At 32.1% G+C, this 24,895-nt stretch overlaps 1 long non-coding RNA gene across 1 annotated transcript in view; it reads left to right on the top strand.

Annotated features, from left to right (window-relative positions):
• Window positions 1-21,109, top strand: part of LOC139498546 (uncharacterized) — a 41,526-nt gene extending 20,417 nt beyond the window's left edge. Inside the window, exons 2-3 of the long non-coding RNA XR_011657963.1 lie at window positions 1,728-1,801; window positions 20,997-21,109. This is a non-coding gene — a long non-coding RNA (uncharacterized lncRNA). The remainder of the gene's footprint in view (window positions 1-1,727; window positions 1,802-20,996) is intronic.
• The last annotated feature ends 3,786 nt before the right edge of the window (window positions 21,110-24,895 follow it).

A 24,895-nucleotide genomic window follows, 5' to 3' on the forward strand; every position in this document is an offset into this window, starting at 1 on the left:
TTTTTGTATCAAATTTTATTCTCAAAATGGGCTAAAATAGTTCGACTTCCAATTACCAACTTTTGTTTCCAAAGTTTGAATTCATTTACAAAGGGAATTAACTCTGACATAGAAAGAATTGTAGCATGGATATAGATGACGGTATAAAAACCTAAATATAAGATTTTGAATTCACCTGATGAACTTTTCTGTTTTTGTTTTTATTTACAGTGTGACTTGAACTCCTCTCCCCTTTCCCTAGCTACCCCTTCCCCTACAGTAAGACCCATTCAAAACTTAATTTTAATGTCACTACATTTTGTAACCTTGAATATGTTTACCTTCTTCACAAGGCCATTCATATATAACCTTGCTGTTAAAACAAATTAAGTAGGGTTTATTTTACGTGAGCATATATATCTGCAAGGAAGAAATAAAAACTGCATGTTTAACATGTTAAATGTTTGTTATGAATCAGAAGACCTTCTGACGTCGTAAATTTAAGGAAAAGTTTTAGATGTCCTTTACCTGACAACTTCTTTATTGTCATGACAGATCATTCTAAATATGTTATACACCATGAATAATAGATGTGCAAATCTGTGCAATCTTCACAGAATGATTTATTAATTTTGGTTAATTATTCCGATTTTTTTGTAATGCTTTGTGTATATTGGTTAATTATACTATTTTACATTATACATCAATGCCTGCACACACAGCCATCACTCATGTCTATTATGGTAATATGTCAGATCATTTATTAAATTTATATAAAGGATCTACATATATTTAAAAGGTGTTTTTTGTATGCACTGAACAGGTAGTGCCAAATTTCAATTTACAATTTACGCATCTGTACTTGTTTGATGTGGTTATTGGAAAATGCAAATGATATATTTATGTGCGCACTGAAAATCATATGTAAATTCAAAGAGCTATACATGCATTTTTTTGCGGTGTTTATATAAAACAATGAACTCAAAAGCAAGATGATTATTTTAGATTTCAGGAAATACTGCATACAAAAAGTTTTATTGAAATTTAAAATTATCAATTTTTCGCAATATAAAAACATCAGAATAATTTCTAAATACAGTAGCCAGTTTTGGGTTTCCTGAATCCACTTCATTGACAACGTAAATGAAAGGATTGTTTACCACAGAGGTAACATCCAAAGGCAGTTTTCTCCCAAATATTTTCATATTATACTCTGGAAGTTAAAAAAAAGAGCTCTATCACTAAAATAGTATTACTTAGTTTGCAATACGATCTGTTATAAAATCTAGTAATATAACTCCATGGTATTAGGCCTATGGGAGAGCGCTGCAAATATACTAGGTTGTGGCTTTTTTCAGCCTATCAATCAAATGAGCTAATGGGATATTGTTGTTATAGCATTAAGGTGGTACCTAACACTACAGGGAGATAACTCTGTAAAATCAGCAGAACGTTTTAATGACATTGTGTTCATGAGGGAATATTAAGCTTCTCAATGATCAAAATAAGTGTTTGTCAAACTGCTATATAACCAGTGTAATTTTCTGATTAAACGGTTGGTTCAAATTTTTTGAAACTTTTATATTTTTGTCAAAGGGTCAAAGTAAATAATTTGTCAAAATTTTAAGAAAATGAAATGAGCCAAATTAATTTTAGTTAAAGTGTTAGGTACCACCTTAAACACATTTTGGGGTAGTTTATTTGCTGCAAGAAAAGTATATTATCCTTAGAATTCTTTTTCTTTGCAGATCTTGGTACCAAACATGGTATAGCACATCTCAGTGATTTGTATTAAGATCAATACTGAATAGGATCAACACACGTAAGCCACCATGTTCTTTATATTACTGTAAATTCAGAAATTATTGCGCGGTTTTTATTATTGTGAAAAATGTGACAGAGTTGTAAACGCAATAATTTAAATTGGCATTTTGGAATATTTTCTATGAATTAAACAGGATTTTTTAAGCCTTAAATGACAAAATCAAAATAATAAATGCACGCAATAATTTCTGAATTTACAGTATTAGTTACAGAAGGAGTTAATTGAACATGCTCTATCAAAAATAATCTATCACTGGAATAACCGCTGCTAATTCTTTTAACCTAACATAAGTAAGGATTCTAACTATGCAGCCAGAATTTTTATCCATTCATATTAGCATTGGAACGTCTCATTTCCATGAAAATAAGTTGGCCCTGTCCCCTCAGTTATGGTCTATTGATTTTGTAACTTTAATATTGTTTACATGATACATGTTTAAGTTTGTGATTACTGGTATGCCAGTTTAAAATGAACCACTTATGATTAGTCAATGATATTTGGTATGTATGCAGCTGTATTAGAATTTGCATATCTCATTTCCATGGGGTTTACATATGGCATGCCAGCAGGCCATCAAGGTTCACTAAATCTGAAATTTTGCATAGTTAACACTGATGAAAAGTCAATGGTATTAAGCATGTTAAAGTATTAACTTTTGCATTTCTCATTTCCACAGACCCCTGCACCTTCAGTCATGGTTCATTGACTTTGAATTTTCACATAGTATACATGGTAAAGTTTTTCCATTTTAACATGTTTAATACTATCATTTACACACTACTGTCATGAATGTAAAACTTATAAAATGGCAAACAAATCTCTGCATAGGCGGATCCAGGGGGGGGGGGGCCCCCTTTTGTGGGAAAAAATTTGGTTGATTATATAGGGAATCATTGAAGCATGACTGGAGCGGGCCCTCGCTTAGGTCAGTCAGTGCCCCCACCCCTTAGGAAAAGTTCTGGATCCGCCACTACTCTGTGTCAACAGTTAATTATGGTTGTTAGTCAGGAACTGAAATCTGAAAAAATTAAGACAATTTCATATTTGTTACATAATTATTTTAATGGATGCATGACACATAATAAAATTAAAAAATATGTTAAGATTGAAAGGGAATAATTGAGCTCATGAATTCAAACTTATTTTTAAGAAATAGATTAAACTATCATTTAACAAATTTTCAGTTTCATCTTAACTAGATATTGCATGTTTAGCCAATAGCAATTTATAGACCACTAAAGACAGACATTTCAGTCCTTTTAAGAGTGAAATACACTCAATTTTCACCCCTCATGGATTTGTAGTAAATAGCCTGAATTAAATGAATGTATGTGTTTTTCATTTTAACGTTATTAACAATTTGTCTTTAAATGGTCATTTAAACAATCCTAGTCTTGCAGACTAATTTACGGCCTTTCTATACATCATGGTTATTTGGTAATTGTCACATAAAGTCGTTCTGTGCTAATGCAGAAAATTGGGAATAATCAATTTGTGTTAGTCTGGTCAGTTACAGATGGAGGAAATGTTAACTTGATTGCTGTAGGAATCAAAAATACATTTCATTGGATTTAAATCTTATGTAAAAAAAATTGATGTCTGAAAAATAGAATTGATCTTTCAACTTAATTAGGACACAATCTCTTATTTTTTAAGTTTTTTGGTGTTCAAAATTATTACCAGTTATTTAATTCATATGATAATCATGTGTTTGTGTCATTGCTTTGTAATTACACCATAATTATTTTAGGACAGATTATACAAAATTTGCATGTCTGTTGTGACTGCAATTATATAGAATTCACATCTACTTTTTATTCTTATTATAAAAGGTGACATTGTCAAAAATAACAGTTCTTATAATCTCTTTTACATGTGTCACATTTATTGTTCAGAACAGGACCAATATTTGGTACAGAAATAAAAGAGGTTGATTTTTGGATATCATGTTCTGACGAATCTAATTTATTTCCTATAATATATATACTTAGTGGTGTTGAGGTTGAAGTGAACACTGCTAAAAATATTTTCCATCATTTCACAAATAGCCTTAAACATGAAGATCTAAATAAATTACGTATGGAAGTTGTTGGTTTTCTTTCATTTGTTATTTATTTTGCCCTCAAATAAAATTTCTCATCTTACTCAGAATACATGAAAATTTTATACCTGCTACAAATAATACTTTTGAAGTATAATTTTTTGTGTAAAGCTCACAATTTGTTGTCTTTTGATTTAGAAAATGTTTGCTTTGTTTGGCCTTGATTGAGTGTTCAGAAAAATGAAAGAAAAAGACATAATTATTTGTGTAAATCTGATTAATCTTTTTTTACCAGACCCTTAAAACCATGTGGATTAAAAGGAGACTGAAATATTGATAGTGATTTTAAGATAATCTAGCAAACATTTGATAGCACTCTAGTGGTTTCAATGCAATTTGAAGTTATGAATATTTTATTAAACAGATTTCATATAATCTGTGATGGTTTTGAATTTCTACGATCTGATGGCCAATGAAAGGAGGTTAAGGCTTATCATATAGGTAACTTATCATTACATATATATACATGCTACATTTTATATCTTAAAATCAGTTAAGGATGTTTGCTACTCTTGTTTCAAAATAAAAAGCTTTTTAAAACATTGTTAAAAATTTGTAGTGTCAGTATAACGTAAAAGAACTAAAAATGCAAGGTCCTTGTTTTTGAGATACAGTGAAACCTGTTTAAACCAAACCTCTTCGATTGTGTTCAGTGTTTTGGCCAATATTCCGTTTTATCAGGTTCACAACACACATAATTTGATATGACGGTGCTCATGAACATGTTTGGTTTATACAGATAGTCAGGTTTCACTGTATAATCAATTGTAAATGTTACAGGAAATGATTTTCTCTTGATTTTTCATACATTTCTTATCAATATTCCTGAATTCAAAAATATTTAAAATTCAAATAATTCTGTGTTATTATATATTTTATATAGCTTTCCTTTACTGGGTGATGCAGCTTACTTCCTTTGCTTCATGTTGAAGTTTGTAATGACAATGTATAGTTGTTTGTATACACATGATTTCTTAAGACCAATCATAGATGTAATACCATCTATGGACCAATGGACTTGAATATCTGTGCATCTAGCTAGTCAAGCTTAAGTCAATACTCTTTTTTGCAAAAAAAAAATAACTTAAAAATGAATTGAAACTGTTTATAGACTGTAAACTCCCATTTGCAACTGTTTATCTGTCCGTCTTACTCCTGTGACACTTGCCCACTGTCCCACTTCAAAAATAGGTTCTATGGACTTTTTTAAATATTAACTGACAAAAGTAAGTAGTTTGAACAAATCTTGGTAGCCGATAGATATTATATAAGAAGATTCAAATATTTTCTGGTTTCACCCTTTTCTGTTTGTTTGTATTTTTATAAATTAATTTTTTTTTGGTCGTATTGGTATCACGTCGATGTCGTCTTCATTGGCGTCGTCAGAGTCGTGGTCACCGTTGTCGGAAGACAGAAGGTTTCTGGATAGTAACTTTAGTATAAGTAAATAGAAATCAATAAAATTTTAATTTTATTTTATTATTGAATATTCTACTCATTTTATACCTTATATTATTATTATATGTGCTTCTGATAATATTTGATGGTTTTTACTAAGTGACAAACATATTAAGTAGTTTGAACAGATTTGCAGTAGATATAAAATAATCAGATATTTTCCTGTTGCAGCTTAATTGTGTTTATATTTTTTTTTTAGTTTCCAATATTTTAATCATTTTATACCTTCTGTGCATATGTGCTTTTAAAAAGATTTGAGGCTTTTTCAAGCTCAGCATATTCAGGTCTTGTTAGAATGACATTTTATATAGTTAATAAATATAAGTTAAGGTCTTTTGGGGAGTTCTTCATTTCTTTATTCTTCAATGCTCTAGACCTTTTCTTTCTATTCTTTATTTATTTTGGCCATTATTCTCTTATCTTTATAGACAAGGACCCTGGTTATCTGGCTCCTAAATTCTTTATTTTTGGGCCCTGTATTCTGTAATTTTATGGGCCCTGTATTCTGCACTTTTGGCCCTTTATTCTCTATTTTGTAAATCCCATCCAGACCCTCAGTAAAGTATATCCAGATTATGAACATTATGTAAACAGCCTAGGATAATCCTGTAACTTGCAGGGATTAAACTTATTAAAGTATAAATAGTTTATAAAAATGTCAACACAACCTGTCACTTTAAATACCACACAGTTTAGATAGAAAAATGTAAGTACAATGTAAAAATAAACTTAACAAGAACTATCTTTAAAAAAGATATCCGACATATTTAAATTGAGTATATGTTTAAAACTATCATTTCGATAACCTTCAGAAGCACAGAGATACCATTTAAATAACGTTTTCTCTGTTTGTATTCAGTATTCTCGGTCCTTGTATCTTTCTGTTTACATTCACCAAAACCCCGCGGAAATCTCACATGTGTAGGTGCGTTCTAAAAGTCATCTACGTTCGTACAACAAAGTTTACATTAAAATTTATATAATTGTCCCGAATAAACAGCTGTCACGGATGCAAAGAGCTATTGGAGAAACAATTATTTTAATAAAAATATAAATCTTTGTAAGATCTAGTTCAAATATTTATAGTTTTTCATTTGCTTTCTATCACCATGCATATAATTAACGAGACATTTTTTCAAACACAACCAAATCACCCACCATGACAGCATTTTGTCCAATCACAGAAAGGATTTTCGAGCATGCGTATTGTGTTGCCATAGTTAAGCGTCCTTAAGTTCAAAGGGGAAAAACTGAAACTATGGTATACTGACTACGGTATACCGATAACGTCGGAAAAAAAAAGAATAAAGGATTGATGTACCAGAATGTTATACAAAATTCCATAAGAAACTGACAATGTCATAGCAAAAAAACAAACAAAACACTATACTAAAAACTTGGAAATAAGGAATATGAGCCCTGACCAAAAACCATGCTAGATCTCAGTTGCTCCTAAAATATAAGCAGATCCTGCTCAACATGTAGCAACTGTATCGTTTCAAATACAATGTAACTTGATTATATTCTGTTTGTATACATTGGGGTTGAAAATTTTTGTGAGGGGTTTATTTTTCATTATATTTGTGATAACTAAGGGAACATAATACCCATTGGTGTTTTATGTTTTAAAAAAAGATGTTCAAAATAAACTGCTTTGCATTGTACAGTAAAGAATTTTTTCATTACCAACACAGTAGAAAAAATAACTTTTAATGTAATTTTTCAATTGATATTTCTTCTTTTCAAATAGTGGGCCTAGAAATTAATTCTAAATATAATATTCTTCTCTTGCTTTGGAAACAAAGATGAAATTAAGAATGGAAACAGGGAATGTGTCAAAGAGATAAAAACCCAATCAAAGAGCAGAACACAGCACAAAAAGTAAAGTTCTACTTGGCGTTGAGGTTTAAACTTATTTGGATGAGTTGCATTTTGTCGGGTTATGTAATGTATTTCGGTTGTTTCCTGTAATTAGCTAATACTTCAGTTTTATCGTTTACATCTTTTGTAAAGGCATTTTATAAAATGTACTGTTTGAAAAAGTATAAATTGTTCTAAGTAATAGGGATGTTCTGGTACCTAACAGAAAACCCTGGCCGTTTTTGGCACGGCTTTTTTGAACTTTTGGTCATCCATGCTGTTCAACTTTGTACTTGTTTCAGCTTTCAAACTTTTGTATCTGGGCGTCACTGGTGAGTCTTGTGTGGACAAAATGCACTTCTGGCGTATTTATAAATTTTTTTAAAACTTGTTGCCTTTTGTTAGCTATTATTCGTGTGTTTCTTTGTCAATTGTGTTCTCCTATTTATTTATATTGTAGTCCTGTAATGTTGTGTTGTCATTTTAATGTTATATTTCACATGGCTATAAAAGAGGGAGGTTTGGCATGCCACAAAACCAGGTTCAACCCACCATTTTTTCCTTTAAAAATGTCCTGTACCAAGTCAGGAATATGGCCATTGTTATATTATAGTTCGTTTCTGTGTGTATTATATTTTAACGTTGTGTCGTTTGTTTTCTCTTATTTTTGAGTGTAAATTCACATTACTATAAGACGTGTCACGGTACTTATCTATCCCAAATTCATGTATTTGGTTTTGATGTTATATTTGTTATTCTCAAAGGATTGTGTCTAATGCTTAGTCCGTTTCTGTGTGTGTGTTACATTTTAATGTTGTGTCGTTGTTCTCTTATATGTAATGTGTTTCCCTCAGTTTTAGTTTGTTACCCCTATTTTTTTATTTGTCAATGGATTTATGAGTTTTGAACAGCTGTATATTACTGTTGCCTTTATTTATCTACCAAGTCCTTACATATATTATATGATCCAGCCTACATTTTAAATGGCTACTGTGAGGGTTAAGGTTAGTAATGTTATAACTCTAGTTTAGGATAACCTTATGTGGGCAATGATGGTTTGCTACTACATTTTTACAAGAAATCCGAGGCAGTCATATTTTATGAGAGTTTAGATTATAACTATGGTAATGAATTAAATTGGAGTTTTTCTTTATCATATTTGCAATAATGTTATAAGGAAATTATGAATATAAATCATGTTGACGTCTGCTAGAAAGGGATAAATGTGAAATAAGGAAAATATGTTGGTTTATAGTTTCATTTTGGTGATAAATTCATGAATAGCTATTTTGAATGTACTTCCTCAATGAAAACAGCCAACGGTAGTTGGGTACACTTTTTGTTTTGCTTCAATAGATATAATAACTTGCAAACATAGAATTTTGTAGGACAATTTGGATTACGTCAGTTTCTGAACAAATTGCTTCCTGTTGAGGGTTGATTGTATGGTTTCATTCATTCCAATTCTGAGAAGGTCAAACAAGAAACAAAATTATAGGGTAAGGAGATACATGCTAAATTAAAATGCTTAAATACAATGTTTGGTATAAAAAAATACAACACCAACCCAACAACAACACTGTGAACACAACAACAACCCAACAACAACACTGTGAACACAAACCCAACCCAACGACAACATTGTAAACACAACACCAACCCAACGACAACATTGTAAACACAACACCAACCCTACAAGAACATTGTAAACACAACACCAACCCAACAACAACACTGTGAACACAACCCCAACCCAACAACAACACTGTAAACACAATACCAACCCAACAAGAACATTGTAAACACAACCCCGACCCAACAACATCACTGTGAACACAACAACAACCCAAAAACAACAACCCATCAACAACACTGAACACAACCCCAACCCAACAAGAACACTGTGAACACAACCCCAACACAACAACAGCACTAAACACATCATCAACCCACTAACAACACTTTGAACACAACACCAACCAAAACAAGAACACTGTAAACACTACACAAACCCAACAACTACATTTTGAACACAACATCAACCAAACAAGAACACTGAACACAACACCAACCCAACAAGAACACTGTGAACCCAACACCAACCCAACAACAACACTGTGAACACAACACCAACCAAACATGAACACTATGAACTCAACACCAACCCAACAAGAACACTGTGAACACAACACAAACAATGTGAACACAACACCAACCAAACAACAACACAATCACAACACTAGCCCAACAACAACATTGTGAACACAACACTAGCCCAACATCAACACTGTGAACACACTATAACCCAACAACAACATTGTAAACACAACAACAACCCAACAACAACACTGTGAACACAACAACCCAACAACAACATTGTAAACACAACACCAACCCAACAACAACACTGTGAACACAACACCAACCCTACAACAACATTGTGAACACAAAACCAACCCATCAACAACACTGTGAACACAACCCCAACCCAGCAACAACACTGTAAACACAACACCAACCCAACAAGAACACTGTGAACACAACCCCAACACAACAACAGCACTAAACACATCATCAACCCACTAACCACTTTGAACACAACACCAACCAAAACAAGAACACTGTAAACACAACACAAACCCAACAACTACATTTTAAACACAACACCAACCCAACAAGAACACTGTGAACACAGCACCAACCCAACATCAACACAATGACAATACTAGCCCGACAACAACAATGTGAACACAACACTAACCCAACAACAACACTGAACACAACACTAGCCCAACAACAACATTGTGAACACAACACTAGCCCAACATCAACACTGTGAACACACACTAACCCAACAACAACATTGTAAACACAACACCAACCAAACAACAACACTGTGAACACAACAACCCAACAACAACATTGTAAACACAACACCAACCCAACAACAACACTGTGAACACAACACCAACCCTACAACAACATTGTGAACACAAAACCAACCCATCAACAACACTGTGAACACAACCCCAACCCAACAACAACACTGTAAACACAACACCAACCCAACAAGAACACTGTGAACACAACCCCAACACAACAACAGCACTAAACACATCATCAACCCACTAACCACTTTGAACACAACACCAACCAAAACAAGAACACTGTAAACACAACACAAACCCAACAACTACATTTTAAACACAACACCAACCCAACAAGAACACTTTGAACACAACACCAACCCATCAACAACACTGTGAACACAACCCCAACCCAGCAACAACACTGTAAACACAACACCAACCCAACAAGAACACTGTGAACACAACCCCAACACAACAACAGCACTTTGAACACAACACCAACCAAAACAAGAACACTGTAAACACAACACAAACCCAACAACTACATTTTAAACACAACACCAACCAAACAAGAACACTGAACACAACACCAACCCAACAAGAACACTGTGAACACAACACCAACAATGTGAACACAACACCAACCCAACAACAACACTGTAAACACAACACCTACCAACAACAACACTGTGAACACAACACCAACCAAACAGCAACACTGTGAACTCAACACCAACCCAACAAGAACACTGTGAACACAACACAAACAATGTGAACACAACACTAGCCCGACAACAATACTGTGAACACAGCACCTACCAACAACAACACTGTGAACACAACACCAACCAAACAACAACACTGTGAACTCAGCACCAACCCAACATCAACACAGTGAACACAACACCAACCCAACATCAACACAGTGAACACAACACTAGCCCAACAACAACATTGTGAACACACACTAGCCCAACAACAACATTGTGAACACACACTAGCCCAACAAGAACACTGTGAACTCAACACTAACCCAACAACAACACTTGAACACAACACCAACCCAACAACAACACTGTGAACACAACACCAACCAAACAACAACACTGTGAACAGCCCAACAACACAATAATCCATCTTTTCAAAAATTAACATATTGGTTTTATAGACATAATAGATACACCAATACTACCCAATTCACTTTAGAACTGCATAATTCTTAACACATTATTTTTTCCCTGTTCTTATTGTTGAAGAAGTTATGGGGGAACTTGGTGTTATAGGAGATCTCTAAGATCCTATGTGTTGAATTAATTCCACAACGTTTTTCTAGTTTTCTGGATAACGGAGAACTTAATTTATTGTAAACTGTTATATAAAGACATTGAGTATGGTTGAATACATGATCTTGTCCTCTAAAAATATTTGTGTTGTTTGGGGACTGTCTTATATGATGTATATCTCATTTTCTCCTTTTACTCATTTGAAAATTGAGTATGAAAAATGAAGGAAATATGATTTTGGGGTTAGGTCCTAAATTTACAGTAGAACATAGATCAACATAGTTTTAAAACAGCAACACCTAGGTTCTGGTTGATTTTTGTTTGAAATTATTGTTTTAAATTAAAAATGTGAAACAAAAAAGATGTAAATTTCAAGCTTTGATAAATGTAACAACTTACAATAAGTCAAGAGATTTTGAGTCCTTACTTTTATTCGATGCAGACATTCAATTTGATATCGGTGCTAAAAAGTCATTGATTTGGCAAGAGAGCTAAACTGAAAATTAAAAACCTTTATTAGATGGAGACTTACGACAGGAAGCCACATTAAAGTTAATATGAAATTATTGAATTCTGTTCTTAATATAGTTCCAGTATATTTCTTTCTGTAAAACGTAAAAAACAAATTATATGAATTGATACTTCATTCTGCACAATTTTAGAAAGATAAGTACTCAACAAATAAATTTCATACTTCCTGCAGGCTAAATTATAAAGTAATACAATTTAGGCCTATCTTCAGAACATTGGAAAAATTGCAAAACTAATGCTAAAATGTAACACCTTTAAGTTAGATTGAAAGCATTAATTTGTTATTTCCCACATTTCACCCCCAAAGCCTGGAACATAGCAAAGATCAGGTTATTATATTTTGGAGACCATTGATTTTAAGATGAAATTACACGCTTTTTTTTTAAATCTTTTTGGTTTTGTTTGGTTTTTAGCTCACCTGGCCCAAAGGGCCAAGCGAGATTTTCTCATCACTTTGCGTCGGTCGTCCGTTGTCGTCCGGCGTCGTCTGTTAACTATTACAAGAATCTTCTCCTCTGAAACTACTTGGCCAAATTAAACCAAACTTGGCAACAATCATTATTGGGGTATCTAGTTTAAAAAATGTGTGGCTTGACCCGGCCAACCAACCAAGATGGCCACCATGGCTAAAAATAGAACATAAGGGTAAAATGCAGTTTTTGGCTTATAACTCAAAAACCAAAGCACGTAGAGCAAATCTGACATGGGAACAATTGTTTGTCAGGTCAAGATCTATCTGCCCTGAAATTTTCAGATCAATCAGACAACCCGTTGTTGGGTTGCTGCCCCTGAATTGCTAATTTTAAGGAAATTTTGCTGTTTTTATACGACCGCAAAAATTTTAATTTTTTGGTCGTATATTGCTATCACGTTGGCGTCGTCGTCGTCGTCCGAATACTTTTAGTTTTCGCACTCTAACTTTAGTAAAAGTGAATAGAAATCAATGAAATTTTAACACAAGGTTTATGACCACAAAAGGAAGGTTGGGATTGATTTTGGGAGTTTTGGTCCCAACATTTTAGGAATTAGGGGCCAAAAAGGGCCCAAATAAGCATTTTCTTGGTTTTCACACTATAACTTTAGTTTAAGTGAATAGAAATCTATGAAATTTTGACACAAGGTTTATGACCACAAAAGGACGGTTGGGATTGATTTTGGGAGTTTTGGTTCCAACAGTTTAGGAATTAAGGGCCAAAAAAGGGCCCAAATAAGCATTATTTTTGGTTTTTGCACCATAACTTTAGTATAAGTAAATAGAAATCAATGAAATTTAAACACAAGGTTTATGACCACAAAAGAAAGGTTGGGATTGATTTTGGGAGTCGAGGTCACAACAGTTTATGAATAAGGGGCAAAAAAGGGGCCCAAATAAGCATTATTTTTGGTTTTTGCACCATAACTTTAGTATAAGTAAATAGAAATCTATGAAATTTAAACACAAGGTTTATGACCATAAAAGGAAGGTTGGGTTTGATTTTGGGAGTTTTGGTCCCAACAGTTTAGGAATAAGGGGCCCAAAGGGTCCAAAATTGAACTTTGTGTGATTTCTTCAAAAATTGAATAATTGGGGTTCTTTGATATGCCGAATCTAACTATGTATGTAGATTCTTAATTTTTGGTCCCGTTTTCAAATTGGTCTACATTAAGGTCCAAAGGGTCCAAAATTAGACTAAGTTTGATTTTAACAAAAATTAAATTATTGGGCTTATTTGATATGCTTTATCTAAACATGTACTTTGATTTTTGATTATGGGCCCAGTTTTCAAGTTGGTCCAAATCAGGATTCCATATCAAGTATTTTGCAATAGCAAGAAATTTTCAATTGCACAGTATTGCACAATAGCAAGAAATATCTAATTGCACAATATTGTGCAATAGCAATTAATTTTCAATTGGAGTTATCTTTCTTTGTATAGAATAGTAGTTGATAATATATGTTGGAAATTTGCCAGACATGACTATGATGTCATTTTCTATTTTTATTTGCCAATAACTTTATGTAAATAACTTCATTGGAAATTTGTTAATATAAAATGTTGCTGATGAAGCTTTTTTTCCTTATCTTATCTAAAATGTTTTTAGATAATGTATGTTGGACATTTGCCAGACATGACTATGATGTCATTTTCTATTTTTATTTGCCAATAATTTTATGTAAATAACTTCATTGGAAATTTGCCAATATAAAATGTTGCTGATGAAGTTTTTTTTTCCTTATCTTAGCTATTTTTAGCTTAAAAGTTGTGTCCATACTTGTTCTCATTTCAGATTTCATAAATAAAAAGAAAATTTCTTCAAACATTTTTTTGACAGGATTTATATTCAACAGCATAGTGAATTGCTCAAAGGCAAAAAAAAATTTAAGTTCATTAGACCACATTCATTCTGTGTCAGAAACCTATGCTGTGTCAACTATTTAGTTTTAGATTTAAATAAGTTTGAAGAAGAAATCTTTAATTGATTTGTAAAATCTTGACATTTGTTTTGTGTAAAAAACCCATATAATGTCAAAAATTTGATCACAATCCAAATTCAGAGCTGTATCACGCTTAAATGTTTTGTCCATACCTGCCCCAACTGTTCAGGGATCGACCTCTGCGGTCGTAAAAAGCTGCACCCTCGTGGAACCTGTTTGGTTATTACCTTGAATATTATTATAGATAGAGATAAACTGTAAACTGCAATAATGTTCAGCATAGTAAGATTTACAAATAACGAAGTCAACATGACCGAAATGGTCAGTTGACCCCTTTAGGAGTTATTGCCCTTTATAGTCAATTTTTAACAATTTTTCGTAAATCTTAGTAATCTTTTACAAAAATCTTCTCCTCTGAAACTATTCCAAATTAATCCAAACTTAGCCACAATCATCTGGAGTATCTTGTTTAAAAAATGTGTGGCTTGACCTGGCCAACCAACCATGATGGCCGCCGTGGCTAAAAATAGAACATAGGGGTAAAATGCAGTTTTTGGCTTATAACTCAAAAACCAAAGCATTTAGAGCAAATCTGACATGGGTACAATTGTTTATGAGGCCAACCATATCTGCCCTGGAATTTTCAGATGAATCGGACATTCCGTTGTTGGGTTGCTGTCCCTGAATTGGTAACTTTAGGAAAATTTTGCTGTTTTTGGTTATTATCTTGAATATTATTAAAGATAGAGATAAACTGTAAACTGCAATAATGTTCAGCATAGTAAGATTTACAAATAAGTCAAATGACCGAAATGGTCAGTTGACCCCTTTAGGAGTTATTGCTCTTTATAGTCAATTTTTGACAATTTTCATAAAATTTTTAATTTTTACTAACATTTTCCACTGAAACTACTGGACCAAGTTCAATTTAGATAGAAATAATTGTTAGCAGCAAGAATGTTCAGTAAAGTAAGATGTACAAACACATCACCATCACCAAAACACAATTTTGTCATGAAATTATCTGTGTCCTTTGTTTAATATTCACATAGACCAAGGTGAGTGACACAGGCTCTTTAGAGCCTCTAGTTTTTCTGTTCCTTGAAATTCTAAGTTTGTAATCCTAAATCATTTGTACAGTCAGGACAGTCTTCCTAATGGCTTTGAAATTCAGGTTTTGAGTAGATTGAAATAAGAAGATGTGGTATGTGTATAAATATGACAACTCTTCATCCAAGTCACAATGTGAAAAAAGTAAACCATTATAAGTCAAAGTATGGCCTTCAACACAGAGCCTTGGCTTACACCAAACAGCAAGCTATAAAGGGCCCAAAAAGAGTTTCAAGTGTTCCTTATAAAGGTGTAATACCACCATTGATTTTCGTCTATTAGTCTTTGTTAAATTTGCACTTTTAAAAAAAATGTGCAGAATTTATCTTTGTTTCAAATAAAGAAATACTTGGCATGAGTAAAGTTTTATCCTGTCCAGTTCTATAGAAAAAAATTCACATAACATTTCATTGCATATAAGAAAATAACCATCATTGGAAGTTAACCAATCAAATTTCTCCCCTTATTTTATCTGTGTACAAGGTTTAGTCACCATGTAACCTCAAGATTACAAAATTTTCTATAGAAATCCCAAATAAAAAATAATGGTGTTTTGAAATACCCAAGACATATATGTTTATGACACAGAAATGGTTTTACTGCAATAAAATTTAGGATTAATTACCTACAATTGTCAAATTCAAGGGAATATTTTTTTCGACCTACTTTCGTATACAACTGGATGTGATGTACCATGATTTGGTGGTATTACACCTAAAGGTAAACCCAGAAAAGCACTACATTTAGATGCTAGCAAAATCTGATCTTTTATATATATATTTCTATACTAGAATCATAAATAAGAGAAATAATTTAAACCTATTGGCACTTAACTCAGGCATTCAATGTGTGTACACCTTAATTCATTGCAATAAATAATTGCACCATAAATTAGGCTTATAAAGTTAATCCTTCCATTATCTGGATTATAATGCACAGATCCTATTAGGATTAATTATAAGTATCCCCTTGCCTTAGATATTTATATATATATAGTTATGGAGGTCAAAAGTTGTGTCATTTTTGGTCAGAATGACAAAGTTTTAATTGTAAGCTTTAAATGTTTTAAATTTATTGTAACATTGTGTGGTTAAAATAACACCTAGGCTTCATGTTGAAATCTATTGGCAATTAAAGTATATGCGCAAGTATATTTTAAACAGATATATCATGTTAAGGAGGGGTATATGCGCAAAATACCAGTCGAGAGAATGTAAAATTTCACAAGCCGTAAGGCGAGGGAAATTCATTCTCAAGACTGGTATTTTTCGCAAATGACTTTTGGATATAAAAATGCATTGTAGCATTATACAATGCCATGAACATATATTTCCATATTTTTCAGCTATAAGTATAAAGCCAAACTATCCTGGAGACTATTTATAAAAACAAAAGCCTAGCAGGATTATAAACCTTTCCTTCATATTACTTATCTCAAAAACTGAAGTCACATACAAGTAGTTGTATATAGAATAATTATACATAGGATAATTATACATAGGGGGATCCAGGGTTTGGTGTATGGATTTGGTTGATTATATAGGGAATCTTTGAAGCATGATAGGAGCTGCTCCCCCTTTATGTGGTCAGTCAGCAGGCCCCTCATGATCTTACACCATCAGATAAAAAATAAACATGAATAATATTTTTACAAACCACAAAAGTTAATTCAGCAATGATAAAACAAAGTTGTACTCCCAATATCTATTTGCCACGTTTTAGTTTGCTACCACTCAACTTAGAATTTGCCGATTTTAATCAAACATTTTTTGCAACTTAGAATTTGCAGACATTTATTCTTACATTTTTCTTTTATCTAGTACCAAAAGACACTAAAAGTCTTAGATTTTGCATTACAGACTATCTGTAGAAATATTAATGAAAGTAATTTGAGCTTTATATATAATTGTGTATAAGAGCTTTTAATTTAGCCTGATGGCTATTTCAATATATAAAATCTTGAATGCTTTTTGCAAAATGTTGGTAAATCATGAACAATTAAGTATTTAGAAAATGGCTTAGTGCAGAACAATTAGAATTTATTACATGCTTTAAACCAGATTTTTACCAATTAAAAAGACATATTGCTTTCTGTTTTTCAGGAAAATAATGATGATCAGTTTTTTTTTTTATCGTCTACCAGGCAAATGTTAAACGTTTCTTAGATTTTTCCCACTAGACTTTGAAAGGGAATAAATATTCCCAACAGAATTAACACTGATGGTTTACTGCAATAATTGGAAGCAACACTTTCACATTTAAAATGATTTTTTTCTTAAATAAATTTTATGGATTCAAGCACTTTCACTAGGAAGTTTTTTTTAAACTGTTTTCCTTGAACGTTCTATAGACATTATATGAGCCAGTTCATGCGAAAAGGTACAAAAAGTCCTTTTGATAAACTTTACAGGACAAGTTATCAAAGTTTGTTATAATATTTTTGAAAAACAGTTTTATCCGAAAAAAATTACATAATGTAAACATTCATAAGATTGTCAATTCTATCCCCAATTTGTCAATTAAAACAGCAAAAGACGTAGAAATATCTGAATTTTTGGTATTTGAGCAAGTGTAAAATCATTTGTTCCCCGGACTAATGCTATACCGACCAGAAACTTAAAACTTTACGACACTAGAGAGACAAAAGTCAATGATTTTCTTCCATTTTACCGGTTTAAGGAAAGTAAGACAACATTAAAACATGAGGGAAAATACAAAAACTTAAAATTTAAGTTAAGTTATTTAATATTATATAAATCAACTGTAGTTGCACGGGATTCGAACTGTTGCCCGTTGTTTTATGAATCACAAGTCTACTACTAATAATTATGCACACTTTTTAGAATTTCGTAAAATTTTCGTTTTTGTACCTTTTTGCATGGACTGGCTCATATATTATTATCTTATTTGAAATTTTGTGAGTTTTTTTTTTAGGAGAGTTAGGAGTTAGATAAAAAAAATAACGAATTATTCTTCCATTATCTGTTGTTTTTCAGGACTTTTTATTATTATTTTTTTTTAAACATTGCATGACATTTCAAATTTTCCTGATCAACACCATGTTAATTAAAAAACTTGATTAAAAGGACCAAATTGCATCTTGAGGAAGTATATACAGACTGTTATCACTTGCCAATCCCAGGTGTTAAACGGAAATTGGAATTACCAAGGCCAGGATTATTATTGTTGTTTACTGTAGATTCATTATTTTTTGACGTACACCAATTTTTCGTGGACTTCGTGGGTGCAGCATGACATGACATGATATGTCAAAAAGCGTGTAAAAACGCGTGATGTAGATGCGGACTTGTTAATATGAATGTGATAATGTTCATAACTTCATACAAATTTGTGAATATAAAAAAACAATATATATCCTACTGTGAACTTTTATTATCTCACCTGGCCCGAAGCAATAATGTTCAGCAAAGTAAGATTTACAAATAAGTCAACATGACTGAAATGGTCAGTTGACCCCTTTAGGAGTTATTGCCCTTTATAGTCAATTTTTAACCATTTTTCGTAAATCTTAGTAATCTTTTACAAAAATCTTTTCCTCTGCAACTACTGGGCCAAATTAATCCAAACTTGACCACAATCATCTTTGGGGTATCTAGTTTAAAAAATGTGTCCGGTGACTCAGCCTACCAACCAAGATGGTCACCATGGCTAAAAATAGAACATAGGGGTAAAATGCAGTTTTTGGCTAATATAACTCAAAAACCAAAGCATTTAGAGCAAGTCTGACATGGTGTAAAATTGTTAATCAGGTCAAGATCTATCTGCCCTGAAATTTACAGACCAATCGGACAACCTTTTGTTGGGTTTATGCCCCTGAATTGGTATTTTAAGGACATTTTGCTGTTTTTGGTTATTATCTTGAATATTATTATAGATAGAGATAAACTGTAAACAGCAATAATGTACAACAAAGTAAGACCTAAAAAGAAGTCAAAATGACCTAAATGGTCAATTGACCCCCCTTAGGAGTTATTGCCCTTTGTTAAGTCATTCTTTAACAATTTTCACAAAATTTGTAAAATTTTACCAACATTTTCCACTGTAACTACTGGGCCAAGTTCATTATAGATAGAGATAATTGTAAGCAGCAAGATTGTTCAGTAAAGTAAGATCTACAAACACATCACCATCACCAAACCACAATTTTGTCTTGAATCCATCTGTGTCCTTTGTTTAATATTCACATAGACCAAGGTGAGCGACACAGGCTCTTTAGAGCCTCTAGTTGTATTAAACAGTGGTCTGTTATGCTGCTTTTAAAGCACCACCACTAGGCACATATTCAAAACAACTGCCAGTTTCAAGTTTAGTTATATTTATTTGATAACAGCACACAATACAAATGTAACATAGTCAAGTTCTGATCAGAATTCAGTGTCAATTTCTTTATAATTGAAAAGGCTCTCCCACAGTAGGAATTGATTTTTGACTGAATTAGCTTCATCAAGATTTGAAAGAATGTCATAAAGTTTTTTTTTTTTTTGGCAATGTAAAATGTCATCTATTATCTCTGCCATTGCTCCCATTGCTATTGCCTGGTTAAAACTGGGTAGTTCATCAGAAGAAAGCTTGTACTATGAGAGAAAAAGCGTGTTAATTGCGTGTAAAGTGGTGAAAAACATGTACACGCCATGTGACAAAATCCTTGCGTGTAAACCGTTGAAAAAGCGTGTATTTCACACGAATATCATGTCACTTAACATGTATGGGTGCAGGTGAACAATGAAATTAAATAGCGAATTTTCTATAGGTTATTTAAGCTAAACCATGAAATGAAATATCCACAAACATGTAATTTATCCTGAAAACTCGAAAATTGGAACCCACAACAATAATGAATCAACACATATTGTTTATGTCTCGTCCATTAATTTTCATTCATGCTGATATGTTTCAATAAAATAGGAGGCTTGCATCTTTATTGTAGCTTAAACAACTAAATGTATCAAAATGAAATTTATAGATATATTTTTTTATTTCCAAGTTAATATTGTCAAGAATTTCAATAACGGCCGGGAAACAGACTAATTTAACTCCAACCTTAACTGAGCAGTATTGCTAAGGTGTGGTTCTTTATGTGCACTCAGGCTTCCATTAAAAACTAACCACAACAAAATAACCCATAGTGCTGAAGGTGGTGTTAAGCACCAAATAATCATAGAAAGTACGACACATAATTTGTTTTGTTATAAAGTGTTCTCTTTATGGTTGAATGAGGGCTATTAATAATCCAAGGTTATTTTATTTCTGTCATTCATTTACAAAATGTCAGATGTTGTATAACTAGTGTTTAATAAGCATTTTATTTTTGTATAAAAAGATAAAATACAAGCTGCAATCTATTAAATTTTCTTTTATTTCAGGGTATATTTTTATGTATTTTTGATTGTTTACAACCAGCCATTTCTACTGGTCTACATCAGCAATAAAACTTACTGCCTACGTTTTATTCTAAAAGAAAAACTTTGAAATTGATGACTTATATGTATAAGTTAACAAGAAGGTATTAATATATTAAGTGAATATCACATATATATTGCAGATGCCAGTGAAATGGCAAGACCAAAAAATGCAGCAAAACTACACAAAAGTAACTAACTACAAACAGTAAAAAAGCATAGCTGCAGATGGTACAGACACAGAAAGACAATTAAGTAGGTACATGTATTGGTTATGAATATACAACAAGTTTAAGATACCTTTGAAAATTAACATCTTATTTAAAGATCAGTGTGTGTCTTACTTTAAATTATTTGTTATATCTTAATTTGTCAGGAGTTATCTTCTTTAGGAGAATTAATGGGTAAGCAGAGCTGCAATTCTTGCTCATATGAGCCTCAAGTTTCTTTTTTTTTAAATTTGAAAAAAAAATGTTTAAACCTACAACATCATATACGAGGTGTTGAAACTCATTCTTTATTTTGAAAGTCACAAAAATATATTGAAAACAAATTCATTAACATGTTTCCTTCAAAACATTTCTTATTAAACTTTAAATCTGAATAACAAATATCATTCAAATTTTACTACTGCAAATCAATTTTAATTAGATATTGATTGCCATTTTCCAACTTCTTTTTATCTCATCTTCCTCAAGTTACAAGTTTTTTTTATCTGCTTTTTCAAAGAATTATTGCGGATAAAAAAGTACAAAGAGGTGACTTCCTGGTCTTTAATTAGATACATGTTTTTCATTGGTACTGATAACTTCAGCTGTCATAATATGACAGAGTTAAACATGTGACAGTAGGGTAATATTAGAATCATTTTCCGTTTTCCTTCATTTGTCCTTGACCGTTATTTAGAATCTGCAATGTACCAAAAGTTGTTGATACTGCTAACGGCAAATCCTTTTTTCCTACTTTCATGTAAGATTATTATAAGAACCAATTCTTTTAGGTTACGTAGTAGAAAAGAAAAATGACAGTTATGTTTTAGTGGACTTTGATAGTCTTGTCTTGTATTAAAAGATTATGGTTTACACCGTACAACGTGCTGCTAGGTATGATCTCTATGTATCCTTTATTCGTCTGCAATCAAAGCTGAAATAAAAAAAAATAAACAACCTGACATATCAAAATACTGGTAGCCATATTGAGACAGGTCTGCATTTGTATAACAAATCTAAAAATACACTCAACTTCATTTAACAAAATGTGGTAAGATTACAGCCACCTAGTTAATGCTATAATATTAATATCATGTTTTAAAAACAAAAATGAACTGAAATATTTAAATGCAGATAAGAGGAAATTAGAAACCTATAAAAATATATACTGGTAAAGTTCATGAGAAGTTTAAGAATGGAGGTCTCATATTGTTTAATACGATTTTTCCCAAATTGAAAATCTGGTTAGAGACTATCTGAACCATGTGACGATCATGTGTTGGTGCTTGTTGTTTTACTTTTTTTGTACATCTATGATTTGGAGGAGTTGGGTGTTGCATGGCAGTCTTCACGCTGAACTGCTAAATCTACAGGCCTGCAGCTCAATTTTTGAAAGTTTTTTGGTTAGATTCTGTTGGCCTGTAGGTCTGATTTTTTGCCCGAGAGCAATTTTACCAGCCTGGGCTGCCACTCGGCATGAAGACTGGCATGGTCATTGATATGGTCTGTTGTCCTGACCAGTGTCTTTTGGTGATGTACTTTAATTTAGTCACTTGATGACAAATTTTTTTCTCCCCTTAAAAATAGTGGAACATGTCATCACCAATTTGTATGTTTATCCTTTCTTCTATCTCTCATCTAACTGTTCGTCTATTCATCTGTGTGAAACAAATGTTTTCATGATGGAAATTGTTTCCTCTGCTTAATTGGAAGGAAACTTATATTGGGAAAGGGATATTGAGACAATCAGTCAAAGTCACTGTCACTAAAAAACATTTTTATTCCCCACCTTGGTATAAATGTTCCCTATGCTATAATCTTTCTAATTATAATGCTAAATTAGAGTTTTGACTCCAATTTCATGGTCCAATGAACATAGAAAATGATAGTGCGAGTAAGACATGCATGTACTTTTGACACATTCTTGAAACATACGTTGAAAAAGGATTCCTGAAAGCTTAATTAAAACAAATCATTGTAATCATTTGTAATAAATTTTATATGTGAACCCATTCTTTGAAAGAATTGTATACCATTTTTGCAGTATATCAATTTTAGATAGGTATGTATGCCATATGATTGATTTCCAAGTCGTTTATCTCACATTCCTCAAGTTACAATATTTTCTTTTTTCTTTAGTTATGAGTATCAAATAATCTTCTTTAAAAAAAAATGCGAAGATAACTGCTTTGGACTTCCTTGTTTTTAATGATGTATATTTTTTGTGAATGGTATCAAATTGAATTGATGACTTTAGGTTCTAGAACTGTGTCATACAATTTTAACCATTGTGGTGACGTCAGCCTATTCATTTGACTGCTTTTGAGTGGATTCTTTTTCTAGAATCAATGCTTCCACAATCTGCCAGCTCCGGGGCCTCATTTTTTTTCTTCAAGAATCCTCACTTATCCATTGTATCTATATAAATGAATGCCTGTAACTAAGTTTTCATAAATATATACATATATGTGTTTTATGTGCTAGACTACTAGTATATGTTGTTATTCTAGAACGCCAATTAATTTTCATGTAGGACAGAATAATTATAGTCTAGAAAAATAAATTTGAAAGGCTTTTGATTGGACACGACCTTGTCTTGTAAGTAAATGAAGATATTATACACTGTGCTGCTAGAATATGTAAGATTTCTGTGTATGGTTTATTTTAAGTTGGTTACTTCTGCAATCAAAGCTGAAATGAATAAAAAAAAAAAAACTGTAATATCAAATACTGGTAGATGTATATATTTATCCCTGCATTATAAACAATTAGAAAATAAACTGAGCATTATTTTACAAATCATTATCAGTAAGATTATACTGCAAGTACCAAATAACACTTACCGTATATCAATTTCAGTTATTAAAAAAATTGAGATGCAAGAATGCAGATAAAAATTTTAAAAGGACATTTACCTAAAAAAAGTATCGAAAGTTCATGAGAAGTTCAGTTACAGTAAATGATGGCCTTCAAAAATATTGTGATAAGTTATGTTCAACCAGTGGTTTCAATCAGATGTGGCAACTTAGAATTTTTATTGAGATCAAGTCTTTAAATCATTACAATTCTATTCTATTCTAATACAATTCATGTTAATAGTCATATAAATGTAATAAAGAACTATGCTCTACAACTAAATTCTACTTACTCTATTTCAGGCTCATGATAAAATAAAGTGTTTTTTTTTCTACAAAAATAAGAGTCATCAATAAAAATCCTTGGTTTTAGGTCACAAAAATCTTAGATTTGTAAAGAACTACTACAATGAAGAAGAAAAATCCCTAATTTTTTTGATCAACAACCTATTTTCTAAGTTTTGTCAATTGGTATGACAATCATTCAGTATTCAATGGGTACTTGTTGTTCACCCCTTCTTCAGCAACTTGTTTTGTACTCATATGCATCAAAATTCAAACAATACCTTCTCATATGCAAAAAGAAAAAGTATCCTGCCAAGGTCTTTTATTTCGCTTTCTGATATATTCATGGACCATTTCTGTACATGTCTGTCATGGATCATTTCTGTACATGTCTGTCATGGATCATTTATATATATGTCTGTCAGTGATCATTTCTGTACATGTCTGTCATGGATCATTTCTGTACATGTCTGTCATGGATCATTTATATATATGTCTGTCAGTGATCATTTCTGTACATGTTTTGTCATAGATCATTTCTGTACATGTCTTTCATGGATTGTTTCTGTACATGTCTTTCATGAATCATTGCTGTACATGTCTATCATTGATCATTGCTGTACATGTCTGTCATGAATCTTTTCTTTACATGATGTCTGTCATAGATAATTTCTGTACATGTCTGTCATGTAT

The sequence above is a fragment of the Mytilus edulis genome, chromosome 12 (genome assembly GCF_963676685.1).
Source record: "Mytilus edulis chromosome 12, xbMytEdul2.2, whole genome shotgun sequence".
In the NCBI taxonomy this organism is placed as follows: domain Eukaryota; kingdom Metazoa; phylum Mollusca; class Bivalvia; order Mytilida; family Mytilidae; genus Mytilus; species Mytilus edulis.